We start from the raw sequence: 23,499 nt of genomic DNA on the forward strand, positions 1-23,499 counted from the left end.
TCTGAATCAAAGGGGACACTTCCATAGCAATAAAGAAGAAGCCAAGAGTCCAGTTGCGGTGGCTGATTAAATCACAGGTTTTAACCATTCTTTCTGGGTTGCAGCACTTTTCCCTAGAGCTCCCTTGTAATGGGGCTATGGCACCGTTTATTATTTACAATTGCCTTTTTTTCTTGTGAGATCAGGCTTTGTTTAAAAGTCCATTTAGGACTGGTCATACTTGAACTAAGGGTCAGTTGAAGCTTCCAAGTAATCTGCTGTGTGTCAGATGTCATTATGTTACAAGCCCCAAAACAGGCACAAAAGGAAATAAATTTACCTAAATTCGAAGAAGTTGCGATATGTGGTAACAGAACCCAAATCTGTGCAAGGACGTGTCAAAGAGAAAGAAACGACGGTCCCACCATTTCCTTTGCTGTCTGGTGTATGTGACCCTCATCCCTGGCCTGTGAATATTTATGTATACTTTGTGCAAGTCTTGCTAATTGTAATTATGATTGCTTACTACAGTTTCCAAGGTAACAGTTGTCACTGCAATGCTTCACTGCCAACTCAATTTCCATTCTCCTGCTGATATAACAAATATTGTGTGACATTTTAACTGAAAATATCTGTAAATGGGTGTCTAAGTGTGGTGTGTTTCTTTAAAAGGGAAGGAAAACAATTATTAGCTTTTCATTATTCATCTCAGTGGCACATTTGATCAGTAATTACTTCAATTTTATATTTAGAAAGGAATGAACTGGAGTCCCACCAGGTTTCAGATTTGGAGGTTCTGGGTTCTGACCCTGCCTTTCCCAGTGACCCATGCGACCTTGGTTCCGGAGCCAGGAGTTTGTCCAAAAACTGGGTTACGGTAAATGAAGCAGGGCTCTTGGGCATTCCCTTCCCCAGGGTACACTTCCCATGTAGGCACCTTTTATTCTCTGAGACACACAGCCTGGCGTGGTGAGGGATAGAGCCTGAAGGAGACCAGACAGAGCAGGTACTTTTCACTGTGGCTGCCCTCTGTCTTCCCCCTAAAGAGCAGAATCATTCAGGTAGTGGGTCAGAAATACCTCATGAACAGGTGGTGTACGTACAGTTGATTCTAGTAAGGACCAGGATGGAGGAACTGTTCCTCAGCCCCATAGTGCCCTCTCCAGGCAGGGATCTGGTCATGGATCCTACTTCCCTCCCACGTTGATGTCACTTCCTGTCTTGCCAGGAGAGGTAGGTCTCACATATGGTCTAGGGAGACGGCTGGCAAAGGAGAATGCTGTGATACACTAGCAGTGTGAGTTAGCTCTGGTCGAAGGCTTCATGAGGTTGCAAGTGAAAACAGTGGACTGCAAGATTTTTAGGGTTGTGTGTTGGTTTTGTGTTTCATAACATATTGCTCTTCAACTATCACGAGTAATTGAAAATTGTATATTGAGGTGTTCATTTCCAGCATTAGCCAAACCAGGAGCCTAAAGCTTTAGTGAATGCTTCCTATTTGCAAGACACATTGGAGATGTGAGTACAGTTATGCAGGTGCAGTCCCTGCCCTCAGAAAACTGACAGTCTTGTGGAAGAAAAACATTTAAAGACATAAAATAGCTTGAGAACAATAAATCTGTGGTGCCGATCAGAGTATAATGGACGTTCAGAGAAGTGTGCATGGAACTGGAGTAATCAGGAAGTTTCAGCAGATGGTGGGCCCTGAGCTAGGTATGAGGGGTAGGGAGAATTTACAAGAACACAAAAAAAATAGAGTACTACAGGCGAAAGAACATAGAGAAGACATCTCAAACATCACTTAGATTTTTACTTGCCTGAATCTATCATTTTAAGCATAAATAAGGTCTAATCTAAAAAAATGTGATTGCATTTGGTGGCCATGACCCTTTATGCCCCGGAAAAGCTAGGAGGACAGACAGGGACAGCGTGGGTGCCAAGAAACAGATGTCTCCTTTCAGGTTCCACGACTGGCATTCCAAGCAAGTCTTACAGGAGGAAAAGCCCTTTGCCCGTCCCCATGGCTCACAACACCCTCCCAGTTTCAACTTCCTCCCACTCTGTCAGTACCCGGGACTATTCCCGGGAAGAATCCATTATTTCTCCTTCCTCCCTCCTTCCAGCCTATCATCGGACTCTGGCCTCCTTTCTGCTTGTGGCGTCTTGTCCTTCCTGCAACACTCTTGCCAGGACCGTCAACCAGGACCCTCCAGGGCATGCACCAGACCCCTACACAAATGTACCTGGGGCTGAAATCCAGCCTGGCCTCCCAGAGGGGCTGCATCCACCCCTGAAGAAAGGGGGTTTGTTTTGTAATTCATTTGCCCCAAGAAGTGGGTTTTTCAGCATTTGCACCAAGTCACTCTCTGTCCTAGCAGTGGCCCTGAGCACTGCAGGGTCCGAGCTTTGCTAGATATTTTGAGGTCAGTGCTATCACTCCCCCTATGTCCAGTATCAGTTGATCTGACAAATACAAAATACCATGGATCCCACATCTCACCTAAAGTGATTCTGACCGCAGTTTGCTCTGAGACCATGAGGCACTGCAAGTTCTTTTCAGGTACCTCTGTTGACTGTATGAGGAAACACCGGGGGTCCAGAGTCTGTAACTAGAGGCTGAGAAAGATGTCTCCAGACCCTCAGCTCAGAATGGCATTTTAAATTCTGATTGATGCCACCATTACCAAAGAATACTTATGCCACTTGAATCTCTTGGTGTATGAACAAAAGGTTTAGTTGTTCCTGAAGCTAGTTCCTCCATTCAAGTTCCCTGGCTGCTGGCTGATCTGATAGAATATTCTCTCGTTGCAACTCATCGGTTGAGGTCTTCCTCATCAACCACAAAAGAAGAATCACTAAAAGATTTAAAGGAGAGATTATTTCAAAGTTTGGAAAAAGCAAAATCATTTAATATCTCAATGAGCTTAAATGGTTGGGTCTTTTTGAAATCAGCATATAACACGACGATGATGGTAAATCTTTTTTTCTAAAAATGCCTTTTCGGCACAAACTGAGCGACCACTTCACGAACAATTGGGCACCCAGATAATTGGAAATATTTCAGAAGAGCAAATGAAGCAAAAGAGATCATGGAAAGCTGGAAATATATGGATGCAATTTTGAGCCTAAATGAACAATGCAGCGCCATATACAAAATAATCAGTGAGATGTGAAAACGAATGTGGATCCCTTTGATTTGAATCAACAGGCTGTGAAGGGCTTTTATTATTAAAGGCAAACCTTGATGCCACCTCACCCTTGTCCAGATCCAGACATGCAAGGTCCTGGCTTTGCAGACGCACAAACTCAGCGTGGAGGCCCAATCGGGCAAGAGGCTAGAGAGAGTTCTAAGACCAGTACTCTTGACTCTTGACTCGCAAAAGCCTTCTTCCCTGTCATTCTTCTGAAAAATTTTCCTCCCCATTAGCAGTCTTAGAATAAGTCCCTTGCCAATACAGGACCCCTAATGCAGTGAAGACAGGTAGTCTATAATGTCACCCTCTGTATTGGGAAAGTGATACACTGTAGCACAAGGAGCTGCCACAGAACTATTCCTTCTAGAAAATTACCAAGGGCCAAAAAAGAGCAGCATTCTTCCTATCCCAAAGACAAAAAAAAAAAAAAAAAAAATCAAGGACCATTTTTTCAGAGCTTGAAGGAGCCCTTTTCCAGGGATTTCCAAACTGTTTAGCCAAGTCCCAGGTTATTGAGAAAGGCTACAGATAAAGAAAAGCATGGGCTCATGGTGAGATCACAAAAGCATTTTCAAACCAGATTTGCTAGCAGCTTCCTTCAAAGTCATTTTCAAAGTCACCTTAAATTGACAGGAGAAATAGGAAGAAAATCCGTACGGCATCGGGATTACATCTTGAAATCTTAATCCGTGTAGGTTCTGTTCCCTTCTGCTTTCTCAGTCAATACTCAAGGCCATTGTTTTCCTTCTGGCCAGAACGGAAGAAAGAACAAAACTCAAAGAAACTGCTAGCCTGAGACTGGGACTACACAAAGCCTATGCATAAATCCTTTCCAATTAAACACTAGCTGGAGGAAGGGGTAGGCAGGGAGGGCAGCGGGCAGAGGGGAGATTTAAATTGGAAAAAAAAAAGAGGGCTCCCTGAAGTTTTCCAAGTGGGTAAGATAAAAGAGCATTCTGCCTTGAGGACTAGAAAGAAGAGAGGAAGGGTCATCCTGGTGAGCTGACCCAGTAATTAAGGATAATCACGCGAGCATCCTGGGCATCTGGAAACCTCCAGAACCAAAGGAGGCAGACGTAAACACCAAGAGTGTGGGTGAGGAAGAAAGGGGGACCTTGCCCAGACCAGGGGGCAACAGAACAGAAAAGACTCATTTGGGAAGCTTCCCCTGAGGCAAAGTAGAGGTGGACACATCGCCCCTGTTCCTGTAAAGCCCGCTAACAGGAGAAGGCATCGGAGAATCCTGTACTTGAGAAATGGCTGAATCAGCCTGGGATAGGAAGGGGACATTTAGAAAAAATACCCCCATCAAAGACCCCCATTGTTTTACACGTTTTAATTGACCCAAACACATTTAAATGACTGACTGACAAACTGGGGTGAACCCAGTTCTTTTTACCTTATAGTTCAAATAAAGCCCGAAGATAAAGCGATTTTGCCCCACAGTTGTTTTGCCCTCCTATTTATAATGAAGAAGGCCTGTGCTGATTTTCAGCATGCTTAATGTTGTTCCATTCTCCCTGGTGAAGAAATTTCCAACCAGATAATGTGATTTTTAAAAACCAAACCTGCTATTTGACTAGCGGAGGGGAGCAGTGGTGAGGGGTGAGAGGGCAGGGATATACCGGCCTCATACAAATAACATCAAATCTGTGACAAAATACTGTGGGAATGGTGGAATGCATAAAAGCCGTTACACAATCTGACTAACACTGTAGACACTGCTCACCAGAATGCCTCACCCCGATGCATGCCTCTCGATTTTCTCACTGTGTCCAACGAGGTGGTGAAAATGGGGCAGACGTTTGCAGCCGGCCACATTGCCGGAGTGACCTGAGCAGCCCTCAGGGAGAAGTTATAATGAGTGAGATTTTACCAACAGTTGCATGAAAATGCCCCGAACCTCCTCTGGGGCAGTCTCAACATAGCTTCTAAAACTGAAAAGTCGGCAGATATTTATACCCTGATATTTATGAGTTTGAGTTATTGAAATAGTAAGAGAAAAGAAATTAACTGGACAGCAGAACTGCCGTGCGGGGCTCCATCTTCAGTGCTCATCTTGGTTCTTCCCAGTGGAGAGACTCTGGCAGAGAATCTCACTCATTAATCACTGAGTTAGGTGGGAAACATTGTTATGTTTTCCCACAGTTCATTACTTAAAATGGTATTTTTATGTTAAAACAGACGTAGATACAGAATTTGAAAAGTCACATGAATTTCTAACAAGGAATTTTCCCATTTTCTCAGGGGGTGTGGTTGCACTATGGCCCCAGACTTCCAAAGATAGCAATTCAATGTCCACCCTATTAGGGAGACTTAATGGGAAAGGTTAGGAAGCACCATCCTGATGGCTGTTTACAAAGAAGACTGGCAGGTATAAACTGCTCAGCCTTCATGACGATGGTGCCAGAAGAGGCACTTGCCAGCAGTTAAAATCCCTTGCAGTAGACAGAGTTCTCATGGTGTTACCAGATGGCATTTGAGGAAAGGCGGTTATGTGTACACCTCACGTGTCCAGGCAATATATCTCAATTTTTCTCAAATAATCAATGGACTCTGTTAGAAGAAAGACACAATCTGGAATTCACATGCTCTAAATATGCTAAAAATAAAATATTCATGGGGCGCCTGGGTGGCTCAGTCAGGTAAACATCGGATTCTTGGTTTCAGCTCAGGTCAAGATCTCAGGGTCATGAGACTGAGCTCTACGCTGGGCATGGGGCCTGCTTAAGAGTCTCTCTCTGCCCCTCCCCCCTCCCTGCTTGCACTCTCTAAAAAAAATAAATAAGATAAAATATAATATTCATTAGTCGACAGGACATGTTTTAAAAGATAGCAGTGTTAGTTTCATCTCCAGATCAATCAGTCGTTAGACTTTCTTCATCTGTATTATTTCTCCTGACGTGACCAAGATAGCCCAAGCAAAAACACTGAGAAAAGCTTCCATCCCTTAGGCCTGCCAGCCCCAGCCTCGACCTTGCCCCCTCCACCTTCCAAGTGAGTTCTGTGAAAGCTCTGCAATCTTGTGCCTTCCGATAGCATTCATTCCTCCCTACCCTTCTCTCACTGATCCCTTACTGAATCAGTTCTTTATGTGTAATCAATGCTATATCTCAGTTGAAATTTAAAAAAATAATGCAGGCAAAATTATTTTGAAATGAAATGAAAACTTCAGTAATTTGATTTGCAGGAAATGAAGAACAAAGTGTCACAACCCGAGTGCTTTTAAATAAGTCATAATTAATTACACATGCATCTATGTTTGGATGCTCAATTTATGACTAATTATGCAGCGAATGTAATTGCATGCTGAAGTATTCAGTCGTGCTTTCTCTCTCTCTCATGTACACCAACCAGGTTTGCTGTTGCCACTGTTAATGGTATGGACCACCTGTTGCAATTGTTGAAATGTTGTCAAGACACAAATAATCAGATGATCTCTCCTAAAATCTAGTTGCTCCTGTTGAGAAAATTTCAGAAAGTTCTAAAATTGTTTCCTAACTTATCTTCCTATTTTTCAAAAAAAAACTTGTATCTATTTCTATATTCTTTTGTCTTCTCCTGAAATACACTTCTAAGAAATCACATTAGGCACAGCCTGCCAGCTCTGTTTCTCCTTGGATTTGCAATATAGACTTTTTATTTTCGAGGTAGAGTCATAAAGCTCAAAGGAATCATGAATGACCATCACATTTATGTCATTCTCGACAGACTTCTTTTTAATGATGCTGAAGGGAATTTATAACCTTTTCTCCATCTTAAGATGCCTAATAAAGTGGGTATCAAGGAAGCAAAGGAAATAAAACCAAGTTTAAAACTTCCTCTGAATAAGTCATGGGAGTAATTGTATTTGTGGCTATTTTCTCACTAAAGGAAGGAAAAGAGAGAGAGAGAGCAAGCAGGCAAAAATTTTTAAAAGTTCTTACAATACTTAGCAGGACGTTATTATGTTTCTCAGAAAGTCCTAAGAATGCTTTATTACATATATTGCCTCTTTCTGTATAAACCAACTAAATTCCATGGTCTTTGGTGGCCCAGTCTCAGAGAGGTATCACCTATCACACAGATCCAGCCCAGCCACCAAAAGTAAAAGCAATCCCAGCATCTCTGCACACTTCTCAAGAGCCCGTGGCAGATAGAAACAGAGCTCAGCTACATACAGTTCTCACCTTCCAGGCTCACGGAAGACAGCTTCCAAGCCGCCTTGCAGTCACTGGCCACAGGGCCAAGTTCAGGCCATGTCCAGCCTCCCTGCCGGGCCGAAGCTTAGGAGAATGACTGTGGGGGCTCCGTGCCCTCTGTCCCCCGCCATTACGACAGCGGAGCCATAAGATCAAGGTGGCTGCGGCCACTGAGTCACCATATGGAGAACTCCTGCCCGGGAGAGTCCCTGGCACCTGCACCAGACTTTGAGCAAGAAATGAAATTTTGCTGTATTAAGCCAAAGAGATTTAGTTGTTTGTGACTTGGCGACTACACCAGAACCTAGCCCATCCCAACCTGCGAGCATTAAAGGGAATCCACTCGTTTATACTCCACAGCACTTCCTGAAACGCTCTGTCCGCTCCTCTCTCTCCCATCCTACCCTGGGCCAGAGCCTCTTACTCTCTCAAGCTCCTACCCGCCCCGCAGTCAGGCCCCTGAGCTGGTTTTCCTTCCTTTGTCCTCCCTGCTCTCTAGCCCTGTTTGTCTCAGTAGTTTCCTGATTCTGCCTCACAAAAGCCCCAGAGCTGGGTTGACTAAAGACAAACTCTACTCAGAAGGCTGAGAATGTGAATAAACTGCACCTTCAGAGAAACGAGTTCCTTCTGGGGTGGGCAAAGGGAGGGAAAAGCAGTGGGAACTCTCACTTGTTGAAAACTGTTGTCCCCGTCATATTTATTTTTGGTCCAAAACAGGTGTGTTAAGATTCACACCTTAGTGACTTTTATCTGTCTAGCTTATTTTGGTTAGTAACATCTGTTTTATTCTGAAGCACTAGTACTGTCGTTCTTTGACCTCCATTTTTTTCAGAACTATCTGAAGCAATCACCAGAGCTATTGTCTATGTGAATAGGTCCCTCTAGAGTTGTGCAGTGTACAACCTGCATGACTGTATGGGCACCACATCCACAGCACTGGTAATATGATATTAGAAGAGCTAGAAAAGAAGCATTGCTCATATAACAAAAACTAACATAAAAAAAGAAGATAAAAAAAACATGTAAACTTTTAAGGAAGACTTTTATTCAGTTTTTCAACAATATGTATTAGTAAAATCCAGAAATGGCAAACATTGTACTAGTAGCTGGGGAGGTTAGAAAAAGATATAAGATATGGTCTTGACCCTCAAAATTTTGCCTCTACATAGGGAGATAGGACACATTCACAAAAAGATTACTATTGGCAGAGGATAACAGCTCATAATATATGATGATCAAGGCGTGCTGAAGGAAGACCGTGGGAAAGGTGGGGGTTGCGCTAGACCCCAATAGATGTGTGCAAATCAGAAAAAAGGAAAAGAGGCGTATCTTTAAATTTCAGGGGTTGAGCTGCAATGTTTGCTGACAGGGCTATAAAAGAAGCCTATTTGTCATGGCACGGGACTAAACTGTTTCCAAGGCCACCCAGAACAAACTAGAAGGGATGTCATTCTCATATTTCACAGAAACACTTGATAGTCACAATTTCACACTAGCCAGCTCCCCTCAGAAAGAGCACTTCTTCATCTGCCTAATCAAAATCATCTAATCAACACTCATCTAAGTGAAGGTGTAAAAAGTGCATTATGCAGAGATGTTCCCTGCCCTCTGGGGGATTACAATCTAAAACCCTCATACCTGGCTCCGACAAGCACAGAGACATAATTAACACAAATAAGGATGAGAAATGTATTTTCTGCAAGCCTCACTGCAAGCAGACAGAACAATTTGTAGTCATCACTGATCTGAGCTGAATTCAGATTAGTGACCCAAAGGCTCCACTGTCTGGGTGTTATTTTCAATCTCCTTAGCTATCCAATCTCCAGAAGTTTCATTTTTCATTCTTACTGTGCAGTCATCATCAAGTACCAAAGGGAAAGACTGCAATCCAGACACACTAAAAATAGCATTCTTGCCTTCTGAAAGCCAGACTCAGATTTATGACAGTTTTAAAATTTGGTTTCTTCGTCTTAAAAGTCCAACGTTCTACAAGAACTCTGCAAAGTAATACCTACCTGGTCTTTAGAGCATGAAACACCATAACTTGATGCAGCAGGAGATCAGGCCTTTATATAATCCATTTACATTAGGGAGAGAGAGAATTTTCTTTTGCTTGACAGGTTGACATGCCTTCATGTGTTTTCCACTTAATCAGCAGAATCATTAAGGCACTGAAGGTTTTGATGGTCTGAATAAAAAACATCTATTTCTGTAAAACCTATCACTATAAATAATTTAACAAACATGCCCCCCCAAAAGACTATAAAAAGAGTGGAAGAATTATTCCTTTGTACTTAAACCACAGAGTGCTCTGAAGTTGAGCCAAAGTGAGTCCAGATTTAAAATGAGGGCAGGCTGATGTCCAACAACAAATGATAAAGTTAAAATCAAAAACAGATTATAGAAAATTATAATCCAGGTTCTGTTTTAAATATATAGCCTATATATTTAAATATAAATAATACACATTCAAATTTATATTTCCATAAAAAATGGTCTGGGAGAATTATATCAATATACACTGTTAACATGATTAATCAGAGGGATGACTTGGGGTAAGGGAACTTACACATTCACTGTGTTTGAATTTTTTACAATAAACTCATTCTATCAGGAAAAAAATGGTATTTCCATTTTAAAATGCATACACACACATTTAAACTCTATATACATATATAAATGGATACCAGTGCCTATCAATCTGGATAGTATATCTCTTCTTGACTAGCTGGATATCGCCGGCCGCTCAGTTGTCAGGCATAGAGTGGCATTAGCCTGGGAATCCATGCTGAGAAGCTAATCTCGGTCAAGAAGAGAGACAATGACTGAGGCCGGCTGATGAAGGAACTAAGTTATAGGATGTGTCCCCAGAGCTCCCCAGCGGTCCACACTGCAATGTCCCAGGGAGAACAGATACCCACAGAACTGAGTTATAGATTGGAATCTGGCAAGTAGGCAATCTCGGGTCAATGGTGCACCCTGGTTTCTAAGTGTAGGGCAGCATCTTGCTTTGGGAACAAGCAGAAAAGGTGTTCATCTGGTTGAAGCGGGACCTCGGCCAGGGAGAGAGAGCAGACAAGACCTTAAGTCCAGCCTTGCACAAACAGCTGAACTTGGGGCAGGGCTCTGGTTTCAACAGCAGAGAATCGGGAACCAGAGCAGAATCCTAGCCAGGCCTGGGACAGACAGTAGAGGTAAGCAAAGAGACCACAGCACACCGCACACCCGGGTCCACAGGGTCATTTCCGATTCCACGTGTTGGTACTGGTGGAGAGAAGGTGCCGTGCTTAGTCCGAAGCTTCATTCTCCTTGGTCCAGGGACTGGGCCACAGAACCAGAGAGATGAGTACCCAGATTATGGCAACACTAGGCAGGCAAGAATGATACCAGAAGTTTAGACTTGGTCTTTCTTAACAAAATTAAGAGAATTTTTCCTCTAATTTTCATCAGTTAAATATAGACAAGTTGGTGTCTGGTCCCAAGAGTAGTGTTTGTTTTTGTTTTTTCAAAAATATACAAAATCCCTTATTATGAAGGCCAGGACTACCTGCTCAACAGATGTGAGCCTTTGAAGTCTTGACTTAAATAACAAGTAGATAAAAAGAAGTTCATTTCACAGAATCTTAGGAGATTTTATTGATGCCAAGGGAGCTAGCATATGGTCTTTCTAGTCAACGTCACAAATGACATTCAGAATAGGGAAAGAAGAGGAAAAAGTCCTTCCTCATCTAGTGGCTACAATTTTTCCCTTTTGTTTGCACCTGTTTGCTCAGAAGGCCAATCCCTTCCTACTTTCTCTTTAAAAGCTCTCAGTGTCTTAAGACATTAAGCTAAATGTGTTTTAGTCCCTGCCCTTTCCAGAATCAAGAGATCAAATTAATATAGGTCCCATATATATATGAGGGGGAAAACAAAGATAGAATACTCTAACACCATAAGCACTTCAAAGAATCATCACGTACTTGATTTCCCAGGTAGGGAAATGCTGGATTACAGAGAAAGGCCTAAGCAGCCCTATAGGATCATTTATTCTTGGGACACCTCTCCAGACAACTGCTGCTATGGAGAGAGATTCAAAATAGCCCTAGATTCCAACTGAAATGATCCTCAACACAGGTATGTATTATAATTCAAAGACTCTGAAAGTCAAATATTAAATTTGTTTTAGTGGTGCCATGATTTTCACACTATGCTTCTTTGGGAGATGAGTATTCTACTGCTAAAGGTAGGAAAAAATGATGTTTCTCCCCCTTTCCAATTCTCAGGGGGAATATTCCTAAGGCAATGGATGGTTTTCTCAGTTTTAAGATATTCTTTCATAAATATTTCTTAGTTTTTTGGTATCAGTGGAGGCTAAACCCATAGCAGACAAGTCTAGGGGCGTTGGAATCCCAGAGGAGGCATGATCCCTGGTAGAGATCTCACCCAAGGCGGGGAGAGGCCAAGTGGGAGGGCTGGGGCTGGGGAGAAGGAAGGATAAATACCCCGCCTTCTCCTTCCCTCTCTGTCTACAATCTCCTGCGTTGGAGACTATAAGGCTAAGTGAAGTAAGTCAGTCAGAGAAAGACAAATACCATATGATTTCACTCTTCTGTGGAATTTAAGAAACGAAACAAAGGAAAACATAGACAAACCAAGAAACAGACTCTTAAGTATAAGGAACAAACTGAGTATTACCAGAGGGGAGGTGGGTGGGAGGACAGGTGAAATAGGTGATAGGGAATAAAAGTACACTTATTGTGATAAGCACCGAGTAGTGTTCTACAGAACTGTTGAGTCGCTCTATTGTACACCTGAAACTAATATAACACTGTATGTTAACCAAACTAGAATTAAAATTTTTAAAAATGTATTATCATTTCTGGCTAGCACCCACTCTGCCTCCCTAATATCCAGGATATGTTTGAGCATGACTGTTGGGTTTATTTAGCATCCCAAGCCGCAGTGTTCAGTAACACTGGTTTCATACTGTGTTCTGTAGACCCAGAGGTTCCATGGAGCTCTCCTGCAGCTAACACACAGGTAGAGTGAGTCGACTGAGCACACCAGTGCCAATTTTCTGTCTCTGCTGAAGCCAAAGCAATGTTGCTTTTTATCTGTTTTACATACTGGGTCTCTATGAGATTTTGCTTGAACAAGATGCCTCTCCACTTGAGCAGATAGAAATTCACTGGCATATCAACTTGCTGCTAAGAAGTATCTCAATGATCACACTTCATTTTTTTCCTTTAGTTTGTTATGATATTGATTTCTTGCCTATGTTTTATACTCTACCACATTTATAGATTAAATATAAATACAGGCCACCCCCAGCTCAGAGTGTGTGTACATATGTAGTTATGAGCCAACTGTTTGGAATTTCAAATGTTTTTTCCCAAAATAATATCATCCAGGTATTTAGAACGTCAAACCAGCCCACATAATACCACTTAACCGTAATGTGCCTGAAATAGGGTTCTATGCTAACAATAAATAAGTTAGCGATATTTATAAATAGAATTCCAAAGGAAAAATGTATTCCGGTTTCCCATCGGAAATGCAGGAAATCCATCTCATCCTCCTGCAGTAGGAATCCGAGGCTTCTCTTTTCACACTCTGCATTTTTCAAAGTAGTAAGAGTTTGAAACTATCAAATGCTGACAAAGATGAAGCAAAATACTCTCATAGATTACTTGGGGGAATAAGTAGAAACAAATATAACTGTGTTTATCTGGGTCTTTAGAGAAGCAGATGCCAAGACTGGATTAAACATATAAGAATTTTATTAGGGGAAATGTCTTGAGAAAAAATGGAGAGAGAGCCAAGGAAGGCTGAGAGAGCCATTAGACCTTGATGCCGGCTGATCTTAGTAAAGAGAGGGAGAGCTGGTGTGAGCATCCTAGACTGTGTGTGTGTGTGTGTGTGTGTGTGTGTGTGTGTGTCTGTGTGTGTCTGTGTGTGTCTGTGTGTGTCTGTGTTCTAATACATCCCATTGATTCTGTTTCCTCTGGAGAGCCTAATACAAGACCCATCAATGACATCACAGATATAGAAGGGGATCAGAGAAAGGGATTTAAGAGTTTGGTAAAAACATTTATTTGAAGACAGAAGTTATCTTGCTGTGAGTCCCAGCTTCCCCTTTGGGGAAGACATGAGAGGTGTAACCTGCTACCTCAAGGAGTGAGAAGGGCTTCAAGGGAACCTCCCGGAGAGCTTTGAAATGTGTTCTCTGAATTGGGTGACCCTGACAGCTGGTGCCTGAATCTGATAAAGCTAGTGTGGACCATGGAGTGGGTCTGACACCTGGCTGACTTCCACTTAGAGAGCAGAAGGTCTGACTGACAAACCCACTCTTCACTGGGGGTTCCAGGAAAGGTTTTTGGCAATGGGAAGAGCCTGATCTCCCAGAGGTTGACACCTCACTAAAATGGAGTCAAAAGACTCAGCTATCACCCTACCACTCATCCTCAATTGCAGACCCAACAGAAAGGGATGGACCATGTACGTGGATACTGCTTTACTACCTCGCAGGAGGAAGAGAGCCTTACTTCCTCCCCTCCCTCCCCTCTCTCCCCCTCCCCCAACAGCCCCACCCATGAGAGACTCACAACTCAGCCAATGAGACGCCACTCTACTTCCAACTCCCAGTTTGCTCCAATGGACTTTTTTATTTTTAATTTTATTTTATTATGTTATGTTAGTCACCATACATCATTAGTTTTTGATGTAGTGATCCACGATCCAATGGACTTTTTGTTTGTAACAGCCTTCCCAACGTGCCCTTTTCATTGACAAAAGAGCACTCCTCTCCTGTGTTCTCTGAACTGGGCTGTGGTTTTGCTATAGCTTACTTGTTTTGGATTGAAATTCTTTGCTGTCCCTGAATAAACTCAACTTTTGCTGGTAAAATAACTAGCAGTCTTATTTTTCAGGTTAACTTTACTTGATGATCAGAGGTGGGATCCAGAGAAAACCCGAGGCTGGTGAGCAAACAGGTGACTACCTACAGAGCCAGTAGGGCTCACTGCTTTCTTACCGACTTTGGGGTTTGACAGTAAGCTTTCTCCTGGATTTCGAGCTCTACAATTTGTGTGTGAACTCTTCGGGCTTTGTTCAGGACCTCTTTTAAGGCTTTGGTCTTGTTTTTATGTCTGAGAGCACTCATTTGGCCTTCATTCCGATTCTTTTTTTGAAATTGGACTGTTCCTGATGGAACTGTGCCAGCCTTTGGTCTGATTCCTTCTGGAGCCAGGCTGTTCCTGTTGAAACTGGTGTTTAGGAATCTCCTTCTTTGCTCTAGAGAAAAACCTCCAAGAAATGGGACTCCAGTCATCAAAATACTTTGAGTGCCCCCTGCATTGGGACTCTGGCTGGTTTTATGTTCAATTAGCAATAATCGCGCCTCGGATAAACCTCATTGGCTACGATACTGCCACTGCGCAAAGCTTGGTTTTATGTTCAAAAACCTGTGCATGTGCATTTCTAATTAAGTGAACTGACTTAACCAAAAGGCCAAGAACTTCAGTAGCCATTATAGGGAAATTTGCTCTCCCCAAACTTATTTTACCCAAAATTAAATTACAAGTCACAATTCTAAAACAAACAAACACAAAAACTGAACGGGATGCCTATTGCAAATGGCACCTGGAAGCTGTTTTCAGGCTTCTAAGTTTGCTTCTTTGCAAAATATAATTTCTAAATTAACTGAGACAAATAGACGATTGAAAGGAGTCAAAATGGCTCTGGGTCCTCTTTTTCCCTTCCCCATCCTCATCCTCTGCAGCCACCCTGCGCTTAAAGCCGCCTCCAATGCCATTTGCCTCCATTCCCTCTCCTGAACTTTCCTTCGCCTCCAGATTTCTCCCCACTCCCTCCTCTCCTGACCCTATTAAAACCCGCCTCTTTTAAGTGAAGTCTTCTGAGGATGTGAATAAACCTTAAGTTTCTTATGTTCCCAGGACTAAGGCCAAACTGCAAGCCATAGTTAAAGAGCTTTCTAAGTGACTGAGGACCCCCACAGATTTGCTGAAGAATTTAACATAGCTATTCAAACTTACCAGTTTGGTTTCTCAAATTTACATCAATTAGTCCACATGCTCGTTCTAATACATCCTATTGATTGTGAGGACGTGAGGACCAAGACAAACGTTGGGTGAAACTAGCTAAAAGGGAGCATCCTGGAGGGGATTTAGAGACACAAACCCCTAACTTTAGTCAAGATGTTAGAAAACTCGCCAGAAATTGTCACCAAGCAATTACATTAGCTTTTCCCAAGCCTGCTGAATCAAACAGAATTCAGGCTTCCTCACAAAAGTCTGATGAACTTCTTCATAACTGTTACAATTGACTCCAAATTGTATTTAAAGAAAATTCTGGTCTTCCTTTACATGTTGAATCCACCCAGCTAGCATTTAAGTCTATGTCTGTTAACAGGCTGAACTGGGATCTTTCACTTTTAATTAAAAGGATCAGGTTGGAATGGGAAATTGCTGCTCCAGATGTAGTTAATATGGCAAACCAGCTCGCTCACCTCCTAGATGAGGCACTTAAAAAAAAGACCACAAAACTTCTCAGTTTTCAACTCCAGCAAATGAAGGCCACTAAATAAAACTAAAAACCTTCTAGTTTATGCTATTATTGCAAAGAGCCAGAGAATTAAAAAAAAAAAAAGTTACAAGTTTACATGCACCAGGTGCCTGTGGCCCCCTAGTCAGTCTTTCTGGTGACCTCCCAAATTCCCAGGGTCAGGGCTTGGAGAAACTACAGGGACTCTTCCTGCTCCTCCCTCTCAATCGGCTCAGCTCCCCAGATTGCGAATTAATTTTTCTGCGTCCTTATTGACACCTGAGCTACACTCTGGAGGCTCAATCCCACTGCTGTAAAGCCAGGCCCCACCTTGGAGTATTAGTGGGGGTCTCTAATAAAACTCAATAGGTTCCTATCTCTGAAACTAGTCCCCCCTCTGAAACTAGACCTTTTGAGAAATACATACCATTTTCTCCTTGGTTCTTCTGCCTCTATTCATTTATTGGGCTGAGATTTCTTAGAAAAATATCAAGCCAGAATTTCTTTCTCCCAAAAGGAGGAAATAATTCTAGAATTTGACAATAGTAATCAAAATCGCCAACCAGGGGAAATAAATGCCCTTCGGCATCTTTTCTGTGCTCTGTCTCTGATAGCACTATAGCTGAGTCTAGGGACACTGGTCATTTCTTCCTCTCGGGTCAGCTACCATCCTCTCTATGCAAAATTTTCAACTGATATTGGCAGAATCCTGAGTGCATCTCCCACCAAGTTTCAAATAGATCCCTCAAAACCTCTTTCCAGATTTAATCAATACCCTACAAATAAAGAAGCCTTTTAAGGCACAAGAGCCTCATTACTAGTGCCTGTAATACACCTCTTTTACCTTTAAAAAACCCAATGGCCAAGGATGGAGTTTTGTCCAGAAACTCCAAGCAATAGAGAATGCTGTAATCCCTCGGCACTCTGTTGTTCCCAACCCCTGTGTACTACTGACCTCCATTTGCACTGAAGCAAATTTTTCACTGTAATTGATCCATGCAGTACATTTTTAGTATTCCAGTTGATAAGAATTGTCAATATCTTTTTTTGCTTTAACTTGGGGAGAAAGAAAGTACACCTGGACAGTAAGGCCCTAGGTTTCACAGAGGGTCCTTACTTTTCACAAACCTTAGATGATACAAAGTTTTCATCAGGCTCTACTTTGTTGCAATACAAAGATGATTTACTTCTCTGCTCCCCTTTTCTCAAAGGTCTTCTCAGGAACACAGCATCTCTGCCTATTAAAGCTTCTGGCCTAAAGGGACACAAAGTATCCAAAGAGAATTTGAAATTTGCTCAAACTCAGGTTAGATACTTAGAGCATATAATCTTGAAACAAGGATTATATTTGGATCCAGACCAAACCCCTCACCAGTGTTTAATGCTGACCGGTTACCTTTTGAATCCCCGTGACAGTTTACAGGAAACTCCTCTAACCAATGCAGATTTTCATGATTTACTGATGGTTCTTATTTAAAGAATGAAAATGATAAATATGGTGCTGGCTATGCTATTACAACTTCTTTTGAAGTCACTGAAACAATACCCTAACATTTTGGCTACTTCAATCTAACTGGCTTTTTACTCAAGTTTGTGCCTCAGCAGAGGGTAAAACCACAGACATTTAACCAGTAGTTGGTATGCCTTTGGGGTGGTTCACGGCTTTGGAATATTATAGAAACAATGAGGTATCTTTATGTCTCATACGAATAAAAATTAAAAATGGTTTCTATGTCCAAAATTTAGTAGATGCCATACTCTTATTGGCTGCTCTAGCTATTAAGGTTCCCAGGCATTCCGGACTCAACTCCCTGGGCGCCAAAGTAACCCACCTCCTTGATATTTCCACACACACACACACACACACACACACAAAGTGCTGCTCTCAAGGAAACCAATAGCCAAACTCTGTCATGGTCCAAAAGGATGTTCTCCCAGATGATAATTTTAGAAAAAATGATGAGATACCCAAAAATTGACATGAGAGAAGGAGAGCCAGTACTAAAAATCTAATAATTGTTGGCTTGATAAAAAAGAGAACTCTGGTTTGGACCAAATAACAATCTGGCTCTCCCAGAAATTCTAAAATTCTCAATACTTAACAACTGCACATACATTAAACCATTGGTTTACTGACAAAATGATAGCATTCATAAACCAATATTGGTGGGGAAAAGTTAATAAGGTTGCAGAAAGTGCCTACCTTGCTTGTCCCATCTGTCCAAAGTATAACCCAGGGAAATCAGTTCATACAAATGGATTTCATACAACTTTCCCCTCTCATAGGTAATTATGTTTTAGTCATAGTTTGTATGTTTTCTCATGGGACCAAAGCTTTCCCTTATAGACAGGCCAATGCTGCTTCTGTTAGAAAAGATTATCCCTACCTGGGGAACTGCTCTTGAACTTCATAGTGATCAGGGAACCCATTTTACTGGTCAGGTGTTTCAACAAATCTTACTTATTTGACCAGTGTTACCACATTGTCATTGTGAATATTATCTCTGGTCCTCAGTCACACACACTAACAGCATTATTAAGACTCAACTGGCAACATTTGTAGACACTTTCCAAAATCTTGGCCTAAAACATTACCATTGGTCCATCATCCACCCTGTTGGGAACTCATGCACTCTCATCCTTTGAGATACTCACAGGATGTCCAACACACTTTGCTCCTGCCTTGTGTGACCCACAGTTAATAAAAAGAGATATACTTCAATAGTGTAAAGGCCTAATTATTTCCATTAAAAATAATCATGCTTCGGTAGAGCAGGCTTTTCACAGTGCACTCCCAGGAGACAACGACCTTATGTATCAAATCTTACAACCTGCATTTTTCATCTGTTGGAAGAGACTCCTCCGGAAAGACTCTTCAGCCTTGCTGGAAAGACCCTTATCAGGAACTGCAAACCAACACTTGTGCTGCCAAGCTGCAGGGAATAGAGTCTTGTATTCACGCAATACATCTAAAGAAAGCACCAAATCCTGATTAGATCTGCACACCATCTGGTGACCTGAAAGTAAGGATTTCCAGGAATTGAAGCAGATGACATCTGACGAGACCACTTTTCCAAGATATGCGGACCAGATCTGTATACCTTTTTCTCACTATTGCTTTTTCTCTCTCTTTCATGGAAAGACAAGACTCTTGTCTGCATCTCTCAAACCATTGCAAAATGGGGAAAACTCTTCTTTTGATTATGGCCTTTTGGAAACAGCCTCATCATGATCCTGGGACAAATTAATTTTTCACTTGCTTTTTCTGAAGGATTAGAAGGTTCAGCATTCACAAGAGTTTTCTTTCATCTGAACTATTAACTAACTTTGGATTCTTAACCAGTTCATGGTCTCTGAATGTACAACCCTAGAGGCTATTTTACGAATAACGCATTTGGTTCCAAAGAGTTCTTTTGACAGAGCAATACTGTTTGAAACCATCTTGGAGGTTTTACCATTTTGCAAAAAAGTTCATTAGCTATTGCTTCATGTTTGTATGTGGACTGTATCTTCCCAAATGCACACAATTAATTCTTTCAGTGCACTCGCAGGATCCACGATTCTGCTTTCATGGCTGCTGTAAGCTCAGAATTCTGGGAGGCATACATAACTCCAGGTATACCTTCATAGGGAGGACTTTTCTCCCCTAAGTCAAAGTAAGTGCCAAGAAATATGTCAGTTGCCTACTTTGAGACCCAGAGTCCTGGTTTAGTTCCATCACATAACTTGGAATCATTACGTTACTTCTGTTTTGTATAATTATTTTAAGTTTTGTATTTTATTGACTGCTGAACTTTTTAGAAACAGTGTACCCAGTAAGGTGATGCTGGCTCAGTGGTTTGAGATGATCTCCAACACTCCTGACCTTGAGAAAATATAGACGTCAGATGGGAAGTGCCTGAGAGTTTCTCCCTCCTAACCTTCCTTGTTACTCAAATGTGGCTTTAAGTGGTTTCCAAGCACTTTGCACTTTCTCTCCACCATGGGACATGACAACTAGTAAAGGTCCTTCCTGGCACTGAGAAACAAAACCACTAAATATAAAGAGTCTGACTATTGATCAGTGATGCTTTCAAAGAAAGATCTTAATCAAAACGTGGAAAATGTGAAAATTAATAATGGGAAACCTCACTACAATGCAGTCAAAAGATTCGGCAGGGGAGCTGTCGCCCTACCACTCATCCTCAATTGCAGACCCAAACAGGAAGAGATGGACCATGTACATGGATACTGCTTTACTACCCCGCAGGAAGAAGAGAGGCTTACTTCCTCCCCTCCCTCCCATCTCTCCCCCTCCCCCAATAGCCCCTCCCATGAGAGACTCACAACTCAGCCAATGAGAATCCACTCTACTTCCAACTCCCAGTTTACTCCAATGGACTTTTTGTTTGTGACAGCCTTCCCAACTTCCCCTTTTCCTCTATAAAACTTCCCCTTTTCCGCTACAAAACAACGCTCCTCTCCTGTGTTCTCTGGACTTGCCTACAGTTTTGCTGTAGCTTGCTTGTCCCAGACTGCAATTCTCTGCCATTCCCAAATAAATCCATCTTTTGCTGGCAAAGTAACCAGCAGTTTGGCTTTTAAGGTCAACAATACCCAGGGGGAGAAGAGCAGTTCTTAGGCTTTTTGTCCAATAGGGCCACCTGGAGGGGTTAAGAGATCTCAAGAGGAGGCCAGAGACTTAGCACCTAATATATAATAATTAAGAAAAAGAGTCACAGGAAATCATCTGAAAGAAAGGTACCCCCCTCTAGGTAAAGAGACCTGGAGGAGAGAGACATCCAACAGGATGCCCTCTCAAAAGCCCACAAAGAGAAACAAGAATCTGCAGTAATCATGGGTCAGGCCTCCACAGGGATGCTTGCACTGACTACGTACTGGACCTCGAGGGCTTGGGAGGCCCCAGCCAAATAAGAACATCGCTACCCGGTGTGCACCTTGCTTCCTGAGCTTCTGGCTGGTGCCAGAAGCTAGAGAGCTGAAGGACCACACCCTTCCCCACTGAGGACTTCCAGGAAGAAACAGGTCTGTCTGAGGAAAGAAAGGAAAAGCCATCAGCAGGTGTGGAGTTTTGATCTCACTGACCTGGACATTGCAATTGTAAAGCACATCTCTGGTTATGATTTAAAGTAACCATGGGATATCTATTACTTATGAGGGAGCAGAAAAATCACTGGGTTGGTAGTTTTCAAACCATGATTAGGGGAAGATTATTCCCCATGGAACAGAGTTTAGAGAAGCAGTAGGAAAGGAAAAAAATAAGTTGTATTCTGATTACAATCCACATATCGTGTTTGTGCAGCATGCCAGCTACATTTGCTTCGCCCAGCTGGCATAACTCTTGTAATAACCATCCTCAGATCTCATCGTGTTTGAATGACAGTGATTGAGATGATTGCTTTCACTTTCAGAAAATCCCCAAAGAGGAAAATGCCATCCCTGTGATTTGGAGAAAAGGAACTTGGTCAGATACTAAGAACAGGACCTGGTCTAGTAGCAGAGGTATGAGCCTCTACAATTCACAGTTTTTTGTACCCCTTGTCTTCCTTTGCTAACTTCAACCCTCACAAAGCCGCACTAATGTAATAAAGAACACACAATTTTGTTATGCAGGGGAGAAATTAAGATTCACCCAGTTTCTAAAGGAAACCAGGTATCTTTTATCTTATCCTATTTCATTAAGAAGCTGTGACAATGAGAACCAACAAGGTACGGAATTCCCAAGGAGAAAGGATAAAAGCTGAAGATAGCACAGGAGGTGGAACTCAAGGTCATGAGTTAGTTAGGTCACTTAGTGGACAGGGTAAGAGCAAAGCAGAAGATGATAGTTGTCCTCAGCAACAACACATCAGCAGAGGGGGAAAAAAGGAGAAGAAAAGCTCAAGGAGGGGTAATTAAGTGAAGTATTCTAGTGGCCACCTATCACCTAGCTAAGAGCAGCCATTGCTCCTTGAAGACTCCCATGTACTCTAGGGGCATAGTCAGGGAGCGTAAGTCTTGAGAGTGCTTATAACCTGTAGTCTCCACCATCCCCAACTCTGATTACCTATACTCAAGATAGAGTAAAATAGCCCTGCCCTGTACCCTAAAACCCTCTACTGAAACTCAGAAAGATCAGCTCCATGACAGTAGCAAACAGACAAATTTTTTACATAGTCAAGTTATTATAACACATTCTGATCAGGATGGCTTTAAATTATACAAGTACATTTCTTGCCAAAAGTGTTTTTTAATAAGGCCTAGAGTAAAATTGAAAGCAAAAGCGTAGTGAGTTTTTTCAAGTTTTTATCTTAGGTTCCTAACTGAAGAGGGATTTAGTAGCTATTTCTCAGGTGACTAAACTTTGCTGTCACGCTTAGTTTTTTTATGTATTTAATTTGTCTTTAAACCTGGATTCTGTGCAAAGTTCCATAACAGCTTTAAAATATAGGCTTTGTTAGGGATGTGAAAGCTGAGAATGCAGTAGTATTTTCTCCTTATTAACTCATCACATGATACCAAGGGGGCATGGGTGGGAAAATGGGAACTTAGAGCACTCAGATATTCAAATTGGGAAGAGACAAGGCCAAATGTGTCTTTTCATGACCCTAAACATAATTGAAGTTCCACATAAAACTTGATTCCTTTATCCTTGAAATCCTTTGGTTTGAGAGTTGAATCGTATAATATTTTATTTTAAAAAATGGTCCTGTTTGTCTAAGGATTTGGGTTGTATTTCTGCTTTTGTTTTCACTGGTTGGTGGGTTTTTGGAAGCAGGGTTTTTGTTGGTTGGTTAGTTAGTTGATTAGTTTTTTAATCTCATTTCAGAAGATATCCCTTGTAAGGATTGATAAATGAGTGCTAGACATCTCCACTTTTAACTGCTGGTGTCCACTTGTAAGAGGAAGCCATGGGTGATCCTTCAGCTGACTCAAATTCCAGAAAATCAGCCTAAGTCATCTAAAGCATCATTCATTACTATTCACGGAGGATATGAACTTATAGTCTAGCTAAGCAGATAACGGTGCCACACAACACAGAGTGTAGAAAAACCACTTGAGTGATGCAAAATGCTTGAGGTCCAAGAAGCCTCAGAAGTTTAATGGAGTGAAAGAATATGGGCAACCTCAAACTTATATCTGTCCCTTTTTTGCACTCCAGCGTGACTTGGGCAACTCTCTGAACATCACTTTCTTCATCCGTAGAATTTTGAAAATGACACCTGCTGTGTCAGGTAAAATGAGAGAAAGGCAGTACCTAGCACACAGTAGGTGCTCTATAAATGTTGGTCTCTTCTCCTTCCCATAGGGGAGGCCATGTGGGACCCTGTGTTGCAGCACACGATTAGCTCTTCATATTTTGCAAGAGGAACTGACCGGGCTATGCTCCTGTTCCCCAGCCTGGCACTCACCCTGGGTCATGTGTCAGTCCTGTGGAAGCCAGCATCGTACGGCACCTTCCCGATGAAATCCAAGGCGCGCTGGCAGCTGCTAGGCAGGAAAGCCACCGGAGACCGCGCCTCCCAGAAGGTGGTGGTTTCAAAGTGAGTGCTGTGTTTCCATGGACTCCTCAAGGAAAATTTCCAGGTAAGATGGTCCAGATGACTGGAAACCACATACCA

At 42.1% G+C, this 23,499-nt stretch overlaps 1 long non-coding RNA gene and 1 pseudogene across 1 annotated transcript in view; one reads left to right on the forward strand and one right to left on the reverse strand.

Annotated features, from left to right (window-relative positions):
* The window catches only part of LOC113929637, a 58,011-nt gene that overhangs the window by 18,840 nt on the left and 15,672 nt on the right, over window positions 1–23,499 (forward strand). The window contains exons 3-5 of the long non-coding RNA XR_003522269.2: window positions 14,266–14,328; window positions 21,310–21,400; window positions 23,187–23,464. This is a non-coding gene — a long non-coding RNA (uncharacterized LOC113929637). The remainder of the gene's footprint in view (window positions 1–14,265; window positions 14,329–21,309; window positions 21,401–23,186; window positions 23,465–23,499) is intronic.
* Window positions 14,629–14,780, reverse strand: LOC113930117 (annotated as a pseudogene).

This window comes from Zalophus californianus, chromosome 5, assembly GCF_009762305.2.
Source record: "Zalophus californianus isolate mZalCal1 chromosome 5, mZalCal1.pri.v2, whole genome shotgun sequence".
In the NCBI taxonomy this organism is placed as follows: Eukaryota; Metazoa; Chordata; class Mammalia; order Carnivora; family Otariidae; genus Zalophus; species Zalophus californianus.